The sequence below is a fragment of the Abramis brama genome (genome assembly GCF_963993115.1).
Source record: "Abramis brama genome assembly, chromosome: 15".
NCBI classification, from domain to species: domain Eukaryota; kingdom Metazoa; phylum Chordata; class Actinopteri; order Cypriniformes; family Leuciscidae; genus Abramis; species Abramis brama.
Window position 1 is genome coordinate 30,570,467 of NC_139977.1, and position 5,268 is coordinate 30,575,734.

The following is a 5,268-nucleotide window of genomic DNA, read 5'->3' on the forward strand; positions in this document are numbered from 1 at the left end:
ATCTTGCTTTTGGAAACATTGGACCCGAAGCCTGTATATGTTTTAATGATGCCTCATCTGCATCATTCTTAAATGTTTTGTATTGTTTTATATTTATGTATATATCTGTACTGTGTTGTCTCTATGGACCTCTGTGTCTTGAATAAAAAGTTGATTGATTGATTTAGCTTATTAACGGTATCCCCCAGAGTTAGATAAGGCCATACATACCCTTCTCATCTCCGTGCGTGCCGTAACTCTGTCTGACGCACCCAACGCTAGCCTAGCTTAGCACAAAGACTGGAGGTAAATGGCTCCAGCTAGCATACTGCCCCCAATAAGTGACAAAATAACACCAACATTTTCCTATTTACATGTTGTGATTTGTATAGTCACAGCGTGTACAAATAACAAGGTCAAATGAGACACAGTCATCTTTACTGGGAACTATATTGTCAGAAGGCGACCCTTACAGAAAAAACACATGAACTTCACATGTGCAAAAACTCATGTGGTCACATGTGACCACATGCACGTGTGATTTTGCACATGTGATTTGCACATGTGAAATATGTGGATCACATGTGTTTTGCACATGTGATTTTGCACATGTGAAATTTAACATGTGATTTGCACATGTGAAATATGTGGATCACATGTGAAACATGTGTTTTGCACATGGGAAATGTGTGCTTTTGGAACATTTACACATGTGATTACATGTGAAACACATGTGAAACCCATGTGATCACATGTGGAAAACATGTGATAACATGTGAAATTCATGTGTTTTTTCTGTAAGGGGAAGCACTCCGAAATCACTCCGCAGAAGTAGCAGTGCTTCGCCTTCTGAGAGTATAGAATAAGAGAATAAGTTGGCGTGTTCCTTTAATGGTTTTCTTCTTTGACCAGTGAGAAATGAGATGTCCTGTGTATCCAACAGGGGGCAGCAATTGATCATGCTTTTTATCACTGAATTTTGACTGAAAATCTCTTCAAAATCACTGCATTTAAAAAACAAAAAATATTTTTGGTCTTTTTGTATGGATATTACCTTTAAGAGACTGCTTTTAAATGTGCAGCTTTTTAAAAGAGAAATAGAAATAGGAGGCAATGCTGTGTTTGATGTGAGTTACTGGCAGAGAGAGAGAAAAAAAAACTCCTTTTTTGAGCAGACATAAAAGGAAAATGAGACATTGTCTGTTCATTCCTGTTCCGTCACAAGATGCATCTGCAAGTCTCCATTGTTCTTCTTTTCATTCTTCTCACTGGAGGTACAGTAAACAGCATAAGATATTTTTTTTAATTGGGTTTTAAAAAGGTCACTGAATGTCTCTCTCTGTCTTTTTGTCATTAAAGGATTCTCTCTGAGCTGTTATAAATGCTTGGAACAACGAAGTTATGTTTGTCAAGAGAAATGCGATGCCAAGTGCAAAAGTACAAGAACAGTAGAATACTTTGGTAAGTTGAGTATGATGAAGTGCACTTATACTGGTAATACTGCTAAAGAGAAAACAGGCATTTGTTGATCTCACATTTGTCACAATGCCTGACCACCTTACTTCTCTTGTTTGTTTTTTTCACCAGTTGATATTCTTGCCCTTTTTTTCTAGGCCAGTGTTGTTTCCTGAAATATTAGAATTTGGGTTGTTGATGCATATGTCTGTTTTTTTTTTTTGTTTGTTTTTTTTCATCATCATGATTTTAGTATAAAATGTATCTATATCAAAGCATTAGGGAAACTTAAGTGATGTTACTGGTCAACTTTTCTTATTACTAGTTCATTTTAGTGTAAATAAACAAAAAAATAATTCCATGTATGCTCTCAATTAATTAAAACTTATTTAAAATAATTATTAAATAATTACAAATATTTTTAATTAAATATTAAAAAGTTTTACAAGGTATGCCATACCAAACAACGTGTCAACCCAAAGTGTTTCAGTGTCATTTCAAGAGATATAGTGCTACTTTAAAGAGGAAAAAAATATTTTTTTCAATTTAGTCTTTTATTGTGATAGGACCGGAAAGAGAACAGGAACGGGACAGGATCCCAAACCGGATTAAGAACAAACACGCTACATGCCCTGGCAAAGGTATAGTACTGCTTCATCACTATAGCCTGTTTATTCATATCTCATGATGATGAAAATTTTTTAATTTACACACACGTTTACTTGTGAACATTATAGGGATTTATAGGGATAGCGATTTTAGTGTTAAAATTTGTATTTAGTTTTATTATTTTTTTACATCAACCTCCTCTGGGACTAGATGAAAATTAGCCAAAATCTGGCACATTTTACTTTGATTTATATTATTAATGTGTATTGTCCCTGATTACATGGATGGGCAGGCGGGCCCATTCCATAGACTTTCTTCATATTGTTTTCATATGCAGCTAGCTATAAATACTATAACCTAACCTTAACCCACACCTTAAACCTACAAAAAACTTTCTGCACTTTTACAACACTGTAAGAAACTGACTGAAAATCACAGTAATAAACTGGCAGTTGTGACAAGATATTACCATATTTTTGCTGTTTACAGTAGGAACCATGTAACTGTAAAGTAAAACTCACTAATTTGCAAACGCCGTTTTTTTGTGTGTGTGTGTGTGCTTATTAGACAGGACAGTGTAGCGATTAACCGGAAAGCATGGGGTGGAGAAAGGGGAATGGGATCAGCAAAATAATCGAATTTGGGTCACCGGAGGCGTAATTGCACTATACAGTATGTCTGTGTGCTGACCACTAGGCTATCGGCACCAACTGGTTCTTACTGGTCACACAGACACACACACACGCACGCACGCACGCACACTCTCTCTCTCACACACACACACTCTCACACTCTCTCTCTCTCATCTATGCTAAGACATCTATGTAAGGAGATGTCTTAGCAGCTCTTTTCCATACAATAAATGTGGAAGGTGTCTTGGGCAATCAAGCTTCAAAAACGCATTACGCACGCGTGAGTAATGCATTGGAAACACTCGCTCTCTGCCAGTGGACGCGCACTGTTATGAATGCCTGAGTGGCAATGTGAAACAACGGCAAGCACACACGAAGACTGTATTCTCGTAATGTTTCGACTTTAATCTCGAAATATTTGGACTTTAATGTTTTTTTGTTTTTTTTAGTTTTTGTTTTGTTTTATACATTGCGGTTCAGGGCTTCCTTAATGAGGTGTCTTATTGTTAAAAAGATGAATAAAGTACTATTAAAATAGTGTTCAATCTTCATTTGTGTCATAACTGACCTCAGTGTATCATGTAGTTTATGCATATGAACCAGAGCTGCTAATTCATTCATTCATTTCTCTTTTTATGTAGGCATAAAGCCAGAAACCTCGTCTTATGGGTGTGCATTGCCATATGAATGTAGAAGCTGGTCTCTTGGCACAGGCTGTTGGACAAGAGAATATTTTGCCAAGTGCTGCGACACAAACCTTTGCAATAAACAAATTTCAGGTATCATCCTTTATTTGATCATGAACTAAGCATAATTAAGGGAATATGCTTTAAGATATTGTTAGATGTTAAATAATGTTGTGCATCACTATAAACTGATATAGCATAAATTAGTAATCCTATCAGGAAAGTAAGAGGGCATGGGTTCAGGGCTGATTATTTGGCTAAAGGCTCCCGTTAAGGAAAATGTGTTTGTTTCCCTGGTAGTACAATCAAAAATTTTTATTTTTTTGAATATTGATGGATAAACAATTTGTGGATTTTCTTTTTGGAACACTTATTTATGATAAATCTGACAAAATTGGCAGTTGCGCTATGTCACATACTGCTCTGAGACACAAGGGTTGAGGATCCAAATGCAGTCTTTATTAAGGGGTAATCCAGAATCGTAGTAGGCTACAGAATCAGTGCAAATAAACTGAGCAGGAAACAAAAGCAAAACGATAGGCAAAAGATCCAAACCATGAGATGGGGGAAACCAGACCCCTAAGTCTGGCAATGAATGACAGAGAACATGGGATATATAGGCAAAAGGTATCAATATAGGCAAAGCCTAACAAGCTAACGATGCACAGATGAAAATAACCAGGCCTAATGAGTCAGGGCAATGGGTTCTGGGAAATGCAGTTTGTAATGGACTACGGAGGAGTGCCTTCTCATGGATATTAAGAGCACTCCAGCTGGCATTTGTGACACAGTAAATATAGCCAGATTTTTTCTCCCAGTGCACTTCAATGTAAATCCCACAGCTGAGGTGTTGTTTGATTGCAATGTTATATTTTATAATAAATAAATAAAAATAAATAAATATTTATTGCAGATGTGTTCCCTCATATCCCCAATGGAAAGAGATGTTACACTTGTGATGAAGAGGACTGCTCAAAAACAATCAGTTGTTGGGGGGATGAAGACAACTGCTTTATTGCATACGGTAAGAATTCAGAATTTATATTATTTATTTTTTTAGATTTTATTTTATTTTAATTCTTATATTATGTTATATATGTTTTCATTCTTTTTTACAGAAACTTCTTCACATCAGTCAGTGGCTACAAAAGGATGTGCATCTAAATCTGCCTGTGAGGCGCCAGGAAAGATTTTAGGACTTAATGTGGGCATCTCATGTTGTGAGGGGAACCTGTGTAACGGGGCTCAGAGTGTCACCACGGGTGTCACCCATAACTCCTCATTTAACAGTGCTCAGAGAGAGAGGTTGAACCTGTGTGTCACCCAGAGCTTCCTGTTCCTCTGCTGTTCTCTGCTCTCCTTCTTCATGATGCACTGAATACAGTGCCATGACTCCTGCATCAGCAGCCATTTCATAAATTAGAGCATCATAAAAAAAGATTGTTATGTCTAGAATTATTTGCTTATCGCTTATATTAAATTTGCTTATTGCTTATTTGCTTTAAGTCATAATTTTAAGAACCTCAAAAAATGCTTTCACTTAAGCAAATGTTTAAGAATTCTGAAAAAACACAACAACAATAAAATAAATATTTAACAAATAACATGGTTTATCACATTTTTCAGTTAAATATTTCAGTTAATTATTTTTTTTAGATTATTAAAATGTTCTTCACATATATATATATATTATAACATACCATTGAAAGGTTATTTGGTGAACCAGAATGGTTCTTCTGTAGTATCGCTGCACAAACCTCTTTTTGGAACCATTATACTAGGTTGATTATGATTTCACTTTTCTAACTTTAGTTAGTGTGTACTGTTACCCTGGTAATCCAGAGTTCTTGCGAGAGCACAAATTGAATTTTCTCAGCGAGTTACTCTGGTGTCGAGAAATGATACTC

The 5,268-nt window shown here is 36.0% G+C and overlaps 1 long non-coding RNA gene across 1 annotated transcript; it reads left to right on the forward strand.

Moving 5' to 3' along the window:
• The first annotated feature begins 1,999 nt into the window (after positions 1 to 1,999).
• Positions 2,000 to 4,925, forward strand: LOC311097071. Its single transcript, XR_014609183.1, has 4 exons — positions 2,000 to 2,075; positions 3,317 to 3,454; positions 4,275 to 4,385; positions 4,480 to 4,925. It is a non-coding gene; the product is annotated as an uncharacterized lncRNA (long non-coding RNA).
• Positions 4,926 to 5,268: the final 343 nt, after the last annotated feature.